Here is a 20051-nt window from a genome sequence, read left to right on the forward strand (position 1 = left end):
GATGATGGGTGAAACTAGAACTAGGGGGCATAGTCTTAGAATAAGGGGCTGCTCTTTTAAAACTGAGATGAGGAGGAACTACTTCACTCAGAGGGTAGTAGGTCCATGGAATATGCTGCCCCAAAAAGCTGTAGAAGCTACATCATTACATAAATTTAAAACAGAAATAGACAGTTTCCTAGAAGTAAAGGGAATTAAGGGTTACGGGGAGCGGGCAGGAATTTGGACAGGAGTCTAGGTTTGGATCGGTCATGGCCCTGTGGGTAGCGGAGCGGGCCCAGGGGCCGTGTAGCCTGATCCTGCTCCTATTTCGTGTGTCTAATTCTGTTAGATGCAGGAGATGGTTCTGTGATAGTGGATTGGCAGTTAGGATTAGATCAGCCATGATCTTATTGAATGGCGGAGCAGGCTCGAGGGGCTGATTGGCCTACTCCTGCTCCTATTTCTTATGTTCTTATGTTCTTAAATCACACTATGACAAGTCATCCAAAATTCTGAAACCATTGACAAGGGATGATGTTATCAGGATTGAGGATCCAGATGCATGGAACAGGAAAGCTACAGTTCTTGAGGAAGTAGGACCAAGGCCATACACTGTTAGAACTGAGGAAGGACAGATTCCCAGGAGGAACCGCCGTTCCCTCCTGAAAACACAAGAAACTATCCAAGAGCAAATCGATGACAAATCCGCAACTGAATCTTGTCCCTCACCACCAGAACAATCTAACACAAACACACATACAGGCTCTCATGAAAACACATCAGACTTACCTGTGCTGAGAAGATCCACACGTGAAGTAAAAAAAGCCTGATAGACTTAATCTTTGAGTACAAAGAAAACAATAATAAAAGAATGAAAAGCTTAGAGTTCATAAAGTAAAGCTTTGAAAATGTGTTGACTGTTGTGAAGATGTTTATGTCATTATGATTGATTGCTATTGATTGATATTGATTTTGTTTAACCTCTAAGGAAGGGGGAGGTAATGATCAGTAACATGTCATTCTAGAATGGTACACTAGGTGGAGCTGTATGTTTAGTACTGGGACTACACACCAGGCAGTAGTCAAGATGGATGGTGTATACTAGTCCACATGGCTGAATAAATGACTAGCTCAAAGCTAGCTGTTCATGATGAAAACGTCTATTTATTTATGAACATAACAATCCTGTCAGTATAAAGAGCAGACGATTCTTTAAGTAAACAGAGCGGGCGATTCTGTGAGTAAACAGAGTGGGGATTCTGTGAGTAAACAGAGCGGGAGATTCTGTGAGTATAAAAATTGGGAGATTCTGTGAGTAAGCAGAGCGGGAGATTCCGAGAGTAAACAGAACGGGCGATTCTGTGAGTGAACAGAGCGGGAGATTCTGTGAGTGAACAGAGCGGGAGATTCTGTGAGTAAACAGAGCAGGCGATTCTGTGAGTGAACAGAGCGGGAGATTCTGTGAGTGAACAGAGCGGGGGATTCTGTGAGTAAACAGAGTGGGCGATTCTGTGAGTATAACGAGCGGGCGATTCTGTGAGTATAAAGAGCGGGAGATTCTTTGAGTAAACAGAGAGGGAGATTCTGAGTAAACAGAATGGCCGATTTTGTGAGTAAACTTTGCGGGAGGGTATTTGTTTAAATAGGGCGGCAGAGTCTGTGAGTAAACAGGGTGGGTGATTCTGTGAGTAATCAGAGCGGGAGATTCGGTGAGTAAACAGAGTGGGAGATTCTGTGTGTATAAAGGGCAGGAGATTCTGTGAGTAAACAGAACAGGAGATTCTGTGTGTATGAAGAGCGAGCGATTCGGTGAGTAAACAGAGCGGGGATTCTGTGAGTAAACAGAGCGGGAGATTTTGTGAGTAAACAGAGCGGCTGATTCTCTGAGTGTAAGGAGCAGGAGATCCTCTTGAGCAATTAGAGTGGGCGAATTCTGCGAGTTTATGGAGCGCGCGATTTTGTGAGGATAAAGAGTGGGAGTTTTGTGAGTAAACAGAGTGGGAGATTCTGTGAGTAAACAGAGCGGGAAATTCAGTGAGTAAACAGAGCGGGCGATTCTCTGAATAAACAGAGTGGGAGATTCTGTGAGTAAACAGAGCGGGAGATTCTGTGAGCAAACAAATCGGGAGATTCTGTGAGTAAACAAAGCGGGAGATCCTATCAGTATAAGTTGCGGGCGATTCTGTGAGTACACAGAGTGGGCGATTCTGTGAGTAAACAGAGCGGGCGATTCTGTGAGTATAAAGTACGGGATATTCTGAGAGTAAACAAAGCGGGAGATTCTGTGAGTAAACAGTGCGGGAATTCTGTGAGTAAACAGAGCGGGCGATTCTCTGAATAAACAGAGTGGGAGATTCTGTGAGTAAACAGAGCGGGAGATTCTGTGAGCAAACAAAGCGGGAGATTCTGTGAGTAAACAAAGCGGGAGATCCTATCAGTATAAGTTGCGGGCGATTCTGTGAGTACACAGAGTGGGCGATTCTGTGAGTACACAGAGTGGGCGATTCTGTGAGTACACAGAGTGGGCGATTCTGTGAGTATAAATGAGGAAGGCACAAGGGTAGAATTGTGGTGAGAGGAGGGCGAGAGAGCAAGAGGTACATCCTTATGCCATGTGCAGCTTGTACATCAGAAGATATTTTGGGATGGGGGGAAGTGGGATGAGAGTAGGAGAGTAATGTATGAGGTTATCTTGTATTCTTTCAGCCCCACCACTGGCCAGGGTCTCAGTCATGCCCCTGCCAAGAATGGCCAGCACCGTCTCTTCCAAGGGGGGAGGTGAAGCTAGGAATGTGAGGTGTGCCTCGTGTTTGGTAGAGATTGTTGGTAGATGAGTGATGTGCGGGGCGGGAGGGTTGTCATGCAATGAGCAGTGTGTGAGGCTACTGGTGTAGTTGTTAGGAGAGACGGATTTTGGAGATGCATTCACTGACCTTGATCACTTGTCTGAGATCATGAAACTTCTTTGGGTATTGGATACAGGTCCTGGGGGGCGACACTGCTGGTGGCCTCGATGATCTGGTCTCTCATCCTTCTTTCTGGAGGGCCGCCTGACCCCCTGTGCATAGAGGACCTCCCTTCCATTGTTGGTCCCCTGCACAAAGCTGGAGTGCTGCATGTGAGGCCCTTGGTGGCCTTTCCCTGGCCTGTTGAGCCACTTGTGTTAGTGCTGATGTACGTTTACCATTTTTTACATGCAGAAGGCAGTTCAGCTTTAAGAGCTGAAGACTGCCTAGTTTGGAATGATTTTTAATATTTTTTTTCAGCAGACAGTTGAGCTTTAAGGGCTAGAGACTGCCTATTTTTGAATGATTTTTTATTTTTTTCAGAAGCCAGTTCACCTTTAAGGTCTCGGGACTATTTTCTAAAATAACAGCCTTGCTTTAAAGAAAAGGTAGCCTCACTCCAGCGATGCTACAGGGACGTGACATTGGGCCTCCTGCTGAGCGCACTGCCTGAAGCAGCATGTTCGTCACTGGGCTGTGCGCTGAAATCATTCAAATTAGCAGACAGCACCAAAATAACGTGCTGTCTGTGATTCTTTTACTAGTGTGAGCAAATCTCGCCGCGCGGTGCCACTACCCGTTCCTGAGGCTTATTGAATTTCTAGGCCTATGTCTTTTACTAATTTCATAGATTTGCCGACATAGTTCTTCCTTCACTTCCCTTCCACTATTAAGTGGTCTGTAGATTACCCCTATTAATGTGATCGATCCCTTCTTTTCCTTTGTCTTGATCCATATGGTTTCTGTTTCTATCTTAATGTTAGTTATGTTCCTTTTTTCTACTGTAATTATGTTATCTCTAATTAGTACAGCCACCTCACCTAGCCTGCTTTTCCTTCCCTATCCTTTCTGAATATGTTATATTCTGCAATATTTAACTGCCAGTCCTGTTTTTATTAAGCCATGTTTCAGTTATCCCTACTACATCTCCTCACTACGAATTATTGCCTCCAGTTCTCCTGTTTTGTTTTGGATGCTTTGTACATTGTTGTACAGATAATTTAATTTGTTTTTATTAATTGTTCCCCTCACTTTATTCTTAACAGTAATATTATACTTATATATCTATATATATATATAAATGAGTTTGTCTGTCTGTGTGTATGCGTGTGGTAAACTCAAAAGTTATAGAGCGTACCTACACATATGTTATATCAAAAGAAAGCTTATGATTAGGGGAGTGTCATAGGCATGTTTATTTTTTGGTCAGACAAAAATTGTTCAGACAGTGTACAAAAAACGGACAAAATCTACTCATTTCACAGAGGCTTGCAGCCACACCCGAGTGTTTAGAAGCTGTTGCTAAGCAACAGTGATTGTTGTCAGATAACTCTAGAGTGTATGGCAGTTTTGAGGGAACGGCAGCAGCTCGATCCCATGGGTGCCGGATAGCACAAAGTTTCCTGTATATAGATTTGTACTTTTTTCTTAACAACATGGGCTCAAAAAAACGTTGCAGACTTGGACGCAGCACTTCTGATGCATGCCGAGATAAGGCTCAGAGAGCTGCTGAAACTGATGAGCAGAGACAGGCTCACCTTCAGGCTAACCAGGACAGAAATGCTGCTGCTAGATCAGCTGAGACTCCTCAACAATCTGAGGGATGTAAAGCTGCCAACACAGCCAGAATGGCAACTGCCAGAGCCTCAGAGACTCCTGACCAGACTCAGTCACGGCAAGCTGTTGACCAGGCGAGACATACCCAAGCCAGAGCTTCAGAGACTCCTGACCAGACTGAGGGACGTCGTCAGTCCGACACTATATGCATGGCCATTGCCAGAGTTGACATTTGGAATCATTGGCACAGAGCAGCCTTCTCCTATGAACCCACCATCAATTATGAAGCAGACCCCACAGTCATCATTGGCAGGATGACCATCATTTGCCCTCACTGTGGCGCTCTGAAGTGGGAAAGGGAAATTGATGGGATATGCTGCAATGGAGGAAAGGTGAAACTTCCACCACTACCAGCTCCACCTGAACCCCTACACTCACTTCTGTTGGGCAGAACTCCAGCTTCAAGACAATTACTCACTCATATCAGGAAGTACAACAACTGTTTCGCAATGACCTCTTTTGGCACAAACAGAGTGCATGAATCAGGATTTTGCCCAACTTTTAAAGTTCATGGACAGGTGTACCATACAGCTGGCTCCCTACTTCCTCTACCAAATGAAAGACCTCAGTTTCTCCAAATCTACTTCTTGGGTGATGACGAGGAGCAAGCCAATCGCCGCAGGGAAGCTAAACAGCCATCGAAAAAACAACAAATGAAGACCTCAAAGTTGTCATCAAAGCTGACAAGACTCCTGCAGGTGAACATGAGCAATGCTTCAATGCTCCTACCACCAATGAAGTAGCCATTGTCATTGTGGGCCAAGAATTTGAACAACGGGACATTGTCTTGCATATGAGAGGTGGTCCACTCAAAAGAATTTCTGAGCTTCACAGGTCATATGATCCTATGCAATACCTGCTTTTGTTTTGCCATGGGGAAGATGGATACGATGCCTATAACAAGATCCCACATGTTGACCCCAAAACTGGTGTGCCACCTACAGCCCAAAGACAAAATATGGTATCTGCCATGGAATTCTATGCATATAGGCTGATGGAACGACAAACTGGTTCAAACCACCTGCTTCAGTGTGGAGGACTTCTCCACCAATTCCTCACTGACATGTATGCAGGGTGTAAAAGAAAAGGCAGCCATCCGTGGCTAAGTAAAGAAATTAAGGATAGTATTCGACTAAAAACAAGGGCATATAAGGTAGCCAAATCTAATGGGAGGATAGAGGATTGGGAAAACATTAAAAGACAGCAAAAAAATAACAAAAAGATTGATTAAGAAAGGGAAGATAGATTATGAAAGTAAATTAGCAAAAAATATAAAAACAGATAGTAAGAGTTTTTATAGTTATATAAAAAGAAAAAGGGTGGCTAAAGTAAATGTTTGTCCCTTAGAGGATGAGACCGGGAAATTAATGGTGGGAAATATGGAGATGGCAAAAACACTGAATGAATATTTTGTATCAGTCTTTACAGTAGAAGACACTAAGAATATCCCAACACTGGACAAACAGGGGGCTATAGGGGGGGAGGAGCTAAACACGATCAAAATCACTAAGGAAGTGGTATTCGGTAAAATAATGGGACTCAAGGCGGATAAATCACCTGGACCTGATGGCTTACATCCTAGGGTCTTGAGGGAAGTGACGGTAGGGATTGTGGATGCATTAGTAATAATTTTCCAAAACTCCCTGGACTCAGCAAAGGTCCCGGCTGACTGGAAAACTGCTAAGGTAACACCCTTATTTAAAAAGGGCAGTAGACAGAAGGCTGGAAACTATAGACCGGTTAGCCTAACATCTGTGGTAGGTAAAATTTTGGAGTCCATTATTAAGGAGACAGTAACAGGACATTTGGATAATCATAATTTAATAGGACAAAGTCAGCATGGTTTTATGAAGGGGAAGTCATGTTTGACAAATTTGCTGGAGTTCTTTGAGGAAGTAACATATAGGGTGGATAAAGGGGAACCAGTGGACGTAGTGTATTTAGACTTCCAAAAGGCATTTGACAAGGTGCCACACAAAAGATTATTGCTTAAGATAAAAAATCACGGGATGGGGGTAATATTCTGGCATGGATAGAGGATTGGCTATCTAACAGAAGGCAGAGAGTTGGGATAAATGGTTCATTCTCAGACTGGCAATCAGTAACTAGTGGTGTTCCGCAGGGGTCAGTGCTGGGTCCCCAACTCTTTACAATCTATATTAACGATTTGGAGGAGGGGACCGAGTGTAACATATCAAAGTTTGCAGATGATACTAAGATGGGGGGGAAAGTAGTGAGTGAGGAGGACATAAAAAACCTTCAAGGGGACATAGACAGGCTAAGTAAGTGGGCAGAGATTTGGCAGATGGAATACAATACTGGAAAGTGTGAGGTTATGCACTTTGGCAGGAAAAATCGTAGAGCAAGTTATTATCTTAATGGCAAGAAACTGGAAAGTACTGAAGTACAAAGGGATCTGGGGGTCCTGGTGCACGAAACTCAAAAGGTTAGTATGCAGGTGCAGCAAGTGATTAAGAAGGCCAATGGAATGTTGGCTTTCATTGCTAGAGGGATAGAATATAAAAATAGGGAGGTATTGCTTCAGTTGTACAAGGTATTGGTGAGACCGCACCTGGAATACTGCATACAGTTTTGGTGTCCATACTTAAGAAAAGACATACTTGCTCTCGAGTCAGTACAAAGAAGGTTCACTCGGTTAATCCCAGGGATGAGGGGATGGACATATGAGGAGAGGTTGAGTAGATTGGGACTCTACTCATTGGAGTTCAGAAGAATGCGAGGCGATCTTATTGAAACATATAAGATTGTGAAGGGGTTGGATCGGGTGGATGCGGGGAGGATGTTCCCGATGATGGGTGAAACTAGAACTAGGGGGCATAGTCTTAGAATAAGGGGCTGCTCTTTCAAAACTGAGATGAGGAGGAACTACTTCACTCAGAGGGTGGTAGCTCCATGGAATATGCTGCCCCAAAAAGCTGTAGAAGCTACATCATTACATAAATTTAAAACAGAAATGGACAGTTTCCTAGAAGTAAAGGGAATTAAGGGTTACAGGGAGCAGGCAGGAATTTGGACGTGAGTCTAGGTTCGGATCGGACATGGTCCTGTGGGTAGCAGATCGGGCCCAGGGGCTGTGTAGCCTGATCCTGCTCCTATTTCGTGTGTCTAATTCTGTTAGATTCAGGAGATGGTTCTGTGATAGTAGATTGGCGGTTAGGATCATATCAGCCATGATCTTATTGAATGGCGGAGCAGGCTCGAGGGGCCGATTGGCCTACTCCTGCTTCTATTTCTTATGTTCTTAAAAATGGAAGGAGAGTGGCTTAATTGGTTCTGGATTAACCAAAATCAGTTGAGAGTCACAGACTATATACACTTGTGAGATGCTGTGACCAATGATGGCAACACTGAGGACATTAGTCAAATGGTCATCCTACCATCCACCTTTGTTGGAGGTCCTAGGTACATGCATGAGCACACACAGGATGCCATGACCTATGTCAGAAGCTATGGCAGACCTGACCTCTTTATCATAATGACTTGCAATCCCCAATGGCAGGAGTTCCCACCCAAAGCTGGTACTGAAAGGCATGATCTCATAGCACGGGTCTTCAACCTCAAAGTTAAAAAACTGGTAAAACTCCTGACTGTAGGCAAAATTTTTGGTGCACCCCATTGCTACATGTACAGCATTGAGTGGCAGAAGAGAGGACTTCCTCATGTTTATCTTTTACTCTGGCTGAATTCAGGCAAAGATTCACCCCAATCAAGTTGATTCCTTCATCTCTGCAGAGCTACCCGATAAGGACAAGGATCCAATCCTCTTTGATGTTGTTGTAAAAAATATGATTCATGGTCCTTGTGGGCGACACAACCCTTCTTCTTCCTGCATGAAAAACAATGAATGTACAAAAGGGTACCCAAAGCCACTCTGTGAACAAACTCAGCATGGGGATGATGGCTATCCTTTGTACAGGAGAAGGGGCAAAGAGAGTGGAGGTTTCAGCACTGAAATAAGAATGCGAAATCAGCATTCTGGTGAGTCAGGTCAACCTGGTCAGTCAAATCAGACAAGACAACCGTTGGATTGTTCCTTATTGTCCACTCCTATCCAGACTCTTCAAATGTCACATCAATGTGGAGTACTGCCATTCAGTTAAGTCTATCAAATATGTGTGCAAGTACATCCATAAGGGCAGTGACCAAGCTGTCTTTGATCTTCAACGGGTTGGACAGCAAAATCAAAATGATGAGATCGCCACACATCTGATGGGCCATTACATCTGCAGCAATGAGGCAGCCTGGCGAATTTTTGGTTTTGACATCAACAAGCATTACCCCACTGTCACTAAATTGGATGTGCACTTGCAAAATGGACAAAGGGTTTTCTTCCGACCAATAAATGCCAGGCAACGTGCCGAGGAACCTCCAAAGACAAAACTGACAGCATTCTTTGAGTTGTGCCAAACGATTGACTTTGCCTAGACACTTTTGTATCATCAGGTGCCCAAGTACTACACCTGGCAGCCAAACAAGACATGGCGGGCTCGGCGCCCTGGACCAGGTCAGAAGGAAGTTCCTAGTCATACAGGGGTGTACTCATCTGATGCACTTGTCAGAGTCTACACAGTCCATCCAAACAACACAGAGTGCTTTCACCTTCGTCTACTCCTCCTGAGGTTGCTGGCCCAACATCATTTAATGCCCTCAAGAATTTCAATGGCCATCTCTGTGCCTGCTTTCAAGAAGCTTGCCGCAGGAGAGGACTCATTGAGGATGACATTCATTGGCATGCAACGATGACAGAAGCTGCTCTGTCTTACTCCCCCAATAGGCTACGAAATCTCTTTGCCATTATAATTGCCCTCTGCAGCCCTTCCAACCCAATGCAGTTGTGGGAAGATCACAAAGACAGCCTGACAGAAGATATCTTACACCAACTCAGGAGAGCCAACCCCGCAATGGAGTTGAACTTCACTGATGCAATGTACAATCAGGTATTGATCCTTTTGGAGGAGAAGACTTTGGCATTGGCTGGCAAGTCTCTGACTGAGTTGAACCTTCCATCTCCCTGTAGGAATACTTCTCCATGTCTCAGCAGAGAGGTACTCAGGGAAACCACCTACAATGTTAAGGAACTGACCTCCTTTGTCATCGTCACTGAACCTAAATTGGTTCCAGACCAGAAACAGACATATAGGTTGGTTGTGGATATGGTGGAAAACAATGCTGGTGGCATTATCTTCCTTGATGCACCTGGTGGAACAGGAAAGACACTCCTGATCAATCTTTTACTGGCCATGGTTCGCGCTAAGGGATGCATTGCACTGGCTGTTGCCTCATCAGGAATTGCTGCAACTCTTCTCCAAGGAGGTCGCACTGCCCACTCAACCTTTGCTCTCCCTCTGGATCTGACAAGACAAGAACACCCAGTGTGTAACATTAGCAAAGGAACTGGTGCTGCTGAGTTGCTTCAAAAGTGTAGACTCATTGTGTGGGATGAGTGTACAATGGCCCACAAGAGGGCACTTGAAGCAGTCAACAGAACTCTTCAAGATCTGAGAGGCAACAATAGGCTGATGGGTGGCATCACCCTGATGCTGGCAGGTGATTTCCGCCAAACCCTGCCAGTTGTCCCCAGAGGAACACCAGCAGATGAACTCAATGCATGTCTCAAGGCATCGCATCTGTGGCCAGCTGTGCAAACAGTCCATTTGACCACAAACATGCGTGTTCATATGCATGGTGACGAAATGGCAGGATCCTTTACCCGACTGTTGCTAAATTTGGGAGATGGAAAGTTGCCAATTGACAGCAGTGGTCAAATCACAATTCCTCCAGGCTGTGGCAGTCAAGTCAGAACAGTTGATGAGTTGATCTCAAAGGTGTATCCAGACCTCCTCAATCACTTCAAAGATCCCAAGTGGCTGTGTGAACGATCAATACTTGCACCCAAGAATGATACTGTCAACAACATCAACATGCTGCTTTTCAAAAACTCCCTGGCCAAGAGCGAATTTATAAAAGTGTTGATACTGTTTGAGACAGTGCTGATGGGGTACACTACCCCACTGAGTTCCTCAACTCATTGCAGCCTTCAGGAACACCTCCTCACAAACTCGTACTGAAGAAGGGCACCCCCATCATGCTCTTAAGAAACATTGATCCACCAAAGTTGTGCAATGGAACCAGACTGGCAGTCAAAAAGCTCATGCCAAATCTCATTGAGGCTACCATCATATCAGGCTGCACCAGAGGTGAGGATGTTCTCATTCCTCGAATTCCAATGATACCAAATGACTTGCCATTTCAATTTAAAAGGCGACAGTTTCCTGTAACAATTTCTTTTGCAATGTCAATCAACAAGGCACAGCGGCAGACTTTGAAGGTTGCTGGCATCAACTTACTCACGCCCTGTTTTTCACATGGCCAGTTGTACGTGGCCTGTTCAAGAGTTGGTGCATCAAGGAACCTGTTTCTTTTAACACCCTCAGGAAAAACAGAAAATGTTGTATATCAACGGGCTCTCCAATAATGCCATCATTAGGGAAGGAAAACAGGTAACTGTAAAACCCGAACAAAATATAGCACCCCTGCCTTCCAACACACAAACTGAAACTTAAAGAAAATGCTGTTATCATGTTAACGCGCAACATTAATCCACCTCAATTATGCAATGATACACGCTTGCAAAATCGATTTTTTTTTTAATACAGATTATACCGAATTTGGTATTTTTATTTAGAATAAAATTCCGTCAAAGCCACTATATTTTACGCGCTGCCAAGTAACAATGGGAAGGGCGTGTAGAGAAAGAAAATATGCTCCGCCATCAATACCTGTCCATCAGCGTTGTATTATGCAAATAGTTGGCACATTTGGTGAAGACATTTTTTCTCAATAAAAATACCGATTCTGGGAAACTCTTAAAAAAACGAAAGAGACTAGGCCAATTTGTTTTTTTTATTCAGATTAAAATTCCGTCAACGCCACTATATTTTACGCGCTGCCAATTAACGATCGGAAGGGCGTAGAGAAAGAAAATATACTCCGCCATCAATACCTGTCCATCAGCGCTGTATTATGCAAATAGTTGGCGCATTTGGCGAATGATTTTTTTCTCAATAAAAATGCCTAATCTCGGAAACTCTTAAAAAAATGAAGCCATGCAATTTCCTCCTGGGTTGGCTATGGAAAGTTGCATTTTAAAATCATAATCATTGTTTGAATCTTTTTTTAAGCGGAATGTGGTCCTCTCATTAAAAATTTCAACAATTTTATTGCTTTTTACAATAATGCACAATCACTATATGATCATGACGCATTCATGTCAATGATAACATTGCAAAATTATAATTCTGCTTGCTACCTCTAAATTCACATAGAAGGAAAACTGTAAAACCTGGAGTATATGGCTACTGGCGATCCCCATTAACAAAAAACGAAGTTAAAGAACCACCTCCTGGGTGCTTAGGAAGAGTTCTTCAATCCCAACAGTTTTATAAACATGTCAGAGGGTTCTTCAGTTCCCTCGGCAATGCTGGGTACTCCAGCTAGTGTTCTATAATTGTATCTGTTCCCTGACTATTTATGTGACCCTTATTCATTGCCTTGGTCTGACCTTTACTCTCATCTCCTATTTCTTTTATCTTCAGGTTTATGTTATTTTCACTAGATCCCTCCCCCCATTTTACTAGTTCAAAGTCCTATCCACAGCCCTATTTATCCTTTCTGCTAGGACACTGGTCCCATTCTGGTTCAGCTGGAGTCCATCCCAATGTTAAAACTCCTTTCTGTCCCAGTATTGGTGCTAGTGTCCCATGAAATGGAACCCCACCTTCCCTCACCAGTCTTTCAGCTATGCATTCACCTTTCTGATCTGTCTGTTCCTATGCCAATTAGCATATGGGTAGTAATCCTGAGATTACCACTCATGAGGTTCTGTGTTTTAATTTGATTCCTAACTTCTGATATTCCCTTAGCAGGACCTCCTCTCTTTTGTTCCCTGTGTTATTGGTCCCAACATGGACCACGACAACTGTTTTTTCCCCTTTCCTTTGAAAGTTCCTCTCCAGTTGCTCTGAGATATCCTTTACCCTTGCACCAGGTAGGCAACACACCCTCCTGGACTCTCAGTCGTGTCTGCACAGGACTCTTATCTATCCCCCTAATTATTAAATTCCCTATGATTCTTCTTCTTTCTTAAGCAGTCCCTCGGAACCGAGGATGACTTGCTTCCACACTAAAAATGAGCTCTCAGGTGACTGATGAGTCCAATGCAGGACCTACAGCCTCTGTTACATGTGGGGCAGACGGTGGTTGAAGGGGCCGGTGGGTGGGGTGCTTGGGTTGAAGTGCGCGCCTCCTGCTGTTTGCACTTGGCTTCCGCTTGCTCCCGGTGAAGAGACTCGAGGTGTTCGGTGCCTTCCCGGATGCTTCTCCTCCACTTTGTGCGGTCTTGGGCCAGGGAATCCCAGGTGTCGGTCGTGATGTTGCACTTTTTCAAGGAGGCTTTGAGGGTGTCCTTGAAGCATTTCCTCTGCCCACCTGGGGCTCTCTTGCCGTGTTGGAGCTCCAAGTACAGTGCTTGTTTTGGGAGTCTCGTATCGGGCATGCGGACAATGTGACCCGTCCATCGGAGCTGATCGAGCGTGGTCAAAGCTTCAATGCTGGGGATGTTGGCCTGAGCAAGAACACTGACGGTGCGCCTACCCTGCCAATGGATTTGCAGGAACTTGCAGAGGCAGCATTGCTGGTACCTCTCCAGTGCTTTGAGGTGCCTGCTGTACATGGTCCATGTCTCTGAAGCATACAGGAGGGTGGCTATCACTACTGCTCTGTAGACCATGAGCTTGGTGCTGGGCTTGAGGACCTGGTCTTCAAACACTCTCTTCCTCAGGTGACTGAAGGCTGCACTGGCACACTGAAGGCGGTGTTGAACTTCGTCATTGACGTCTGCTCTTGTTGACAGTAGGCTCCCGGGGTATGGAAAGTGGCCCATGTTGTCCAAGGCTTCATCATGGATTTTGATAATCGGGGAGCAGTACTGTGTGGTGGGGGCAGGTTGGTAGAGGACTTTTGTCTTACAGATGTTTAGTGTAAGGCCCATGCTCTCGTATGCTTCGGTGAAGGTGTTGATGATGGTTTGGAGTTTGACCTCAGAGTGTGCGCAGACGCAAGCGTTGTCTGCATACTGTAATTCGATGACAGAGGATGGGACAACCTTGGATCTGGACTGGAGGCGACAGAGGTTGAACTGTTTCTCGTTTGTTCTGTAGATTAGCTCCACTTCAGCGGGGTGCTTACTGAGGGTGAGATGGAGCATTGCAGCGAGGCAGATTGAGAAGAGCGTTGGTGCGATGACACAGCCTTGCTTGACCCCAGTCTGTACATGAACTGGGTCGCTGGTGGATCCGTTGGTCAGGATCATAGCTTGCATGTCATCGTGAAGCAGGTGGAGGATGATGACAAACTTTTGAGGGTGCCGAATTTGAAGAGGACACTCCATAATCCCTCACGGTTGACGGTGTCGAAGGCCTTTGTGAGGTCAAAGAAGGCCATGTACAGTGGTTGATGCTGTTCCCTGCATTTCTCTTGTAGTTGATGCGTGGTGAAGATCATGTCCATTGTGCCCTTTAGTGGGCAGAATCCGCATTGTGACTCTGGGAGGAGCTCTTCAGCCACTGGGAGAAGGTGATTGAGGAGGATTCTTGCGATGACTTTCGCTGTGGCAGACAGCAGGGAGACTCCTATGTAATTACCACAATCGGACTTGTCACCTTTCTTGAAGATGGTCACGATTACGGCATCTCTTAAATCCCCTGGCATGTTCTCCTCCTCCCAAATAAGAGAAATGAGTTAATGTAGTCATGCCAATAGTGCTTCTCTGCCATATTTTAGCGCCTCAGTGGGAATTCCATCTGCTCCTGAGGGCTTGTTGTTCTTCAGTTGTCGGATAGCCTTTTCAACCTCATGCCGGGCTGGGGTTGTGTTGAGGTGGTGGCGGGTAGCATGCTGCGGGATGGAGTTGAGGACACTTGCGTCGAAGACAGAGTCTCAGTTAAGGAGATCTTCGAAGTGCTCCTTCCAGTGGGCACTAACTGCCTCTCTGTCCTTGATGGGTACCTCTCCATTCTTTACCCGCAGTGGGGTAGGACCTTGGGTGCTTGGGCCGTAGGTGGTCTTGCTGTGCTAAAGAATTCACGCACGTCGTGGTTGTCAGCTAACTGTGGGATCTCCTGCGCTTTCTCCAGCCACCATCTTTTGGTCGACAGTTTTTTGTTGGACCTCAGCCTTCAGGCATCTGTAGAGCTGCTTTCTTGCTCTCGAGTTCTGTTGCAGTTTCCAGATCAGGAATACCTTGCGCTTGCGGCTTATTAGCTCCTGGATCTCCTGGTCATTCTCGTCGAACCAGTCTTGGTGTTTCCTGGTCGAGTGACCGAGCGTCTCTTCACAGGTGCTGATTATGGAGGCCTTGAGTGCAGACCAGGTGCTGTGGACACTGTGTTTCTGAATCACTGGGAGTCATTAGGTTGGTTGTGAGGCGCAGGCTGAATAGGGCTTTCTTAGCAGGGTCTTTGAGTGCTCCAGCATTGATTTTCCTGTGGCATTGTTTCTGTTGCTACCGCTGTTTTGGGGCTGTGTTGATGGAGATGACAGAGCGGATTAGGCGGTGGTCTGTCCAGTAGTCATCAGCTCCTGTCATGGCGCGGGTGATGCGAACGTCCTTGCAGTCACTCGCTTGGACGATGACATAGTCCAGCAGATGCCAGTGCTTGGAGCGAGGGTTGCCATGAAGCCTTTTACTTGTCTCTCTGATGGAACAAGGTGTTGGTTATGACAAGGCCATGTTCTAAGCATTTCGTCAGGAGGAGGGTACCGTTGGAGTTGGCTTTCCCTACACCCTCTCTGCTGATTACAGCTCCCAGAGGTCTGTGTCCTTTCCAACTCTGACATTAAATTCACCAAGGATGATCAGCCCGTTGAGACTCGGGACAGGAATTGTTCGAGGCTGGAGTAGAATTCCTGCTTGGTCTCGATTGTGGCTTCCAGTGTTGGGGCGTATGCACTGATGGCCGTAGTGCACTGGTTCCAGGCTAGGGTGAGCCGTAGAGTCATGAGGCATTCATTTATTCCACAAGGGGAGTCTCTGAGATGTTCAACTAGCTCCAATCCCAAACTAGGGTCCTAAATCTAAACAAAGGAAACTACGAAGGTATGAGGAGGGAGTTAGCTATGATAGATTGGGGAGCTTCATTAAAAGGCATGATGGTGTGTGAAGGAATATGCTATATTCAGAAAAATACACCATCCTATGAAAGAAAAAGCCTTATTAAAACATGACATACTGGGTCTGGAAGTATGGAAGCCTCAACAATCTAAAGCTGTGAACAGCATACAGGATATTGAGATAAGATAAGTTGTTGAGACTGAAACAATAGCCTTAATGAAGTAGAAAGTTGAAGGTTCCAGAAAGTCTGAAGCCTTGGAAAGAACACAATGCTATACCCTGATTAAGTGTTTTAAACCAATACTTCAGAAAGAGATCACATAAATTAAAGCAACCTGTGCCTTCGTAAAAGTAACATCAAATGAAACATGGAGACACGAGTCTGTGGTACAACCAGTTGAGGTAAATAAGAATTGCATAGATCACCCTAGTTGAGGTGTTTTTAATTTACCGTTGTAAAAAGATACAAACAGAAGTCCTGCGTAAGAATGACATCAAATAGATACAGCCATCACATTGTTTTTATGATAAGTTTTGAACATCTAAAGGTAGAGACACAAGTCTGCTTACTACAAGCTGATCTAACTGTAAGAGTAGAAAGGGTCAACAGAAAAATGACTAGAGATAATTAGCTTACATCAGCAGAAAACTTCAAAGGATATACCACTGAGAAAGAGTATAAAAATTGGACTTTCAAATGGGAAGATAGATTCACTTGAAGGGGCAAAGCGATTCTCAGGCTTCATAGGCAAGCTCTGCAAGTCTTCAACTCTTTGTATCTCGGGGATCAAAAAGGTACTTGTATTTGATTTTGGTCGATATCCCGGTATAGACTAAGAAATGTAAAAATGTAACGAAGTTAAGATTTGAGAATAAGGATCTCTGATAATAGAATTGTAAGTTTTCTGTTTTTGGAACTGTTAATGTTGTGATTGAAGCACCAGCTGTAAGTTACATGTTGGTTCTTTAATAAATCTATATTTTTTTAGAATTGTCTCACTTCTGTATCAAACTCGCGAACTCAATCTCTGTATACTCTTTGGTGAGGAGTTGCAGAATTCTGGAGGAGTTTTCTGGACCCTCATAATATCCAGAAGGTTACAGTCTAGCTAAACTTATTAAAAGTGCTATCTGGAGGACGGTAACATCTTCAGGTCGTTCCTTTCCTTTAGGGAGAGATAGTCTGAACATTTAGACCCAATTAAGCTTCTTTAGGATTCGGCTACCTCTAACTTTAGTTGAAGGTGAATGTCTGGGGAATACACCTGATCTGGGGTAGCCCGAAAGGGGCTAGGACTAGTAACAATCCTTTCAGGTGGCTAGGCAATGGCTAACATTTAAGGAATGAATGCATGAATTGCAACGGTTATACATTCCTTTCTGGCGCAAAAACATAAAGGAAAAGCGGCCCAACCATAGCTAACAAAAAAATTAAGGATAGTATTAGATCCAAAGAGGAGTCATATAAAGTTGCCAGGAAAAGTAACAAGCCTGAGGATTGGGAGTAGTTTAGAGGTCAGCAAAAATGGACCAAGAGATTGATTAAGAGGAAAAAAATAGAGTATGAGAGTAAACTTTTAAGGAACATAAAAGTGGACTGTAAAAGCTTCTACAAGTATGTAAAAAGAGAAAGATTAGTGAAGACAAATGTAGATCCCTTACAGTCAGAAACAGGCAAATTTATAATTGTGAACAAGGAAATGGCAGAGCAATTAAACAAATACTTTGGTTCTGTCTTCACGGAAGAGGACACAAACAACTTCCCATAAATGCTAAGGAACCAAGGGTCTAGTGAGAAGGAGGAATTAAAGGAAATTAGTATTAGTAACAAAATAGTGCTGGAGAAATTAATGGGACTGAAAGCCGATAAATCCCCAGGGCCTGATAATCTTCATCCCGGAGTACTAAAAGAGGTAGCCATGGAAATAGTGGATGCCATAGTTGGTTGTCATCTTCCAAAATTCTATAGATTATGGAACAGTTCCTGCAGATTGCAGGGTGGCAAATGTAACCCCACTATTTAAAAAAGGAGGGAGAAAGAAAACAGGGAATTACAGGTCGGTTAGCCTAACATCAGTAGTAGGGAAAATGCTAGAGTCTATTATAAAGGATGTGATAACAGGACACTTAGAAAATATCAAGGGAATTAGACAAAGTCAACATGGATTTACGAAAGGGAAATCGTGTTTGACAAACCTACTGGAGTTTTTTGAGGATGTAACTGGTAAGGGAGAACCAGTGGATGTGGTGTATTTGGATTTTCAGAAGGCCTTTGATAAAGTCCCACATAAGAGATTAGTGTGCAAAATTAAAGCACATGGGATTGGGGGTAATATACTGGCATGGATTGAAAATTGGTTAACAGACAGGAAACAGAGAGTAGGAATAAATGGATCTTTTTCAGGGTGGCAGGCAATGGCTAGTGGCGTACCGCAAGGATCAGTGCTTGGGCCCCAGCTATTCACAATATATATCAATGATTTGGATGAGGGAACCAAATGTAACATTTCCAAGTTTGCTGATGACACAAAACTAGGTGGGATTGTGAGTTGTGAGGAGGATGCAAAATGGCTTCAAGGCCATTTAGACAAGTTGAGTGAGTGGGCAAATACATGGCAGATGCAGTATGACGTGGATAAATGTGAAGTTATCCACTCCGGTAGGAAAAAGAGAAAGGCAGAGTATTATTTAAATGGTGATAGATTGGGAAATGTTGATGTACAAAGGGACCTGGTTGTCCTTGTACACCAGTCACTGAAAACAAACATTCGGGTGCAGCAACCAGTTAGGAAGGCAAATGGTATGTTGGCCTTCATTGCAAGAGGATTTGAGTACACGAGCAAGGATGTCTTACTACAGTTATAGAGGGCCTTGGTGAGACCACACCTGGAGGACTGTGTGCAGGTTTTGTCTCCTTACCTAAGAAAAGATATATTTGCCATAGAGGGAGTGCAGCGAAGGTTCACCAGAGTGATTCCTGGGATGGCAGGACTGTCGTATGAGGAGTGATTGGGACGACAAGGCCTGTATTCACCAGAGTTTAGAAGAATGAGAGGGGATCTCATTGAAATGTATAAAATTCTGACAGGGCTAGACAGAGTGGATGCAGGGAGGATGTTTCCCCTGGCTGGGGGCTCTAGAACGAGGGGTCACAGTCTCAGAATACAAGGTAGGACATTTAGGACTGAGATGAGGAGAAATTTCTTCACTCAGAGGGTGGTGAACCTATGGAATTCTCTACCACAGAAGGCTGTGGAGGCCAAGTCAATGAATATATTTAAGAAGGAAATAGCTAGATTTCTAGACACAAAAGGACTCAAGGGGTATGGGGAGAGAGTGTGAATATGGTATTGAGATAGAGGATCAGCCATGATCTTATCGAATGGTGGAGCAGGCTTGAAGGGCCGAATGGCCTACTCCTGCTTTTCTATGTTTCGAACTAATTTTTTATGGCACAGCCTACCCCTTGGAGGCCGCGTTCTTCTTCAGGTTTGCCTTTCCAGAAGGAGGTGTAACCACTGCCTTGCTCCTTGAGCTGGCCTTTCCCTGCCCGCTGAGTCTCGCTTAGGGTGGCGATGTCTAGGTCGAAATGTCTGAGCTCCCAGGCAATGGTAGCAGTACGACGTTCCAGTCTGTTGTTACAAAAGATGTAATAGCAGAGCACTTGGAAAACAGTGACAGGATCGGACAAAGTCAACATGGATTTACAAAAGGTAAATCGTGCTTGACTAATCTACTGGAATTTTTTGAGGATGTAACTGGTAAAATAGATAAAGGAGAACCAGTGGATGTGGTGTATTTGGACTTTCAGAAGGCTTTCGATAAGGTCCCGCATAAGAGATTAGCGTGTAAAGTTAAGGCACATGGGATTGGGGGCAAGGTACTGACTTGGATAAAGAGCTGGTTGGCAGACAGGAAGCAAAGAGTTGGAATAAACGGCTCTTTTTCCGAGTGGCAGGCAGTGACTAGTGGGGTACCGCAGGGATCGGTCCTAGGACCCCAGCTATTCACAATATATATAAATGATCTAGACGAGAGAATTAGATGTAATATCGCCAAGTTTGCAGACGACACAAAGCTGGGTGGGCGTGTGTGCTGTGAGGAGGATGCCGAGAAACTCCAGTGTGATTTGGACAGGTTGGGTGATTGGGCAGAAGCATGGCAGATGCAGTATAATGTGGATAAATGCGAGGTTATCCACTTTGGTGGCAAAAACAGGAAGGCAGATTATTGTCTGAACGGCAATAGATTGGGAG

This window comes from Somniosus microcephalus, chromosome 14 (genome assembly GCF_052327205.1).
Source record: "Somniosus microcephalus isolate GS21.2 chromosome 14, FLI_Smic_1.0, whole genome shotgun sequence".
Lineage (NCBI taxonomy): Eukaryota > Metazoa > Chordata > Chondrichthyes > Squaliformes > Somniosidae > Somniosus > Somniosus microcephalus.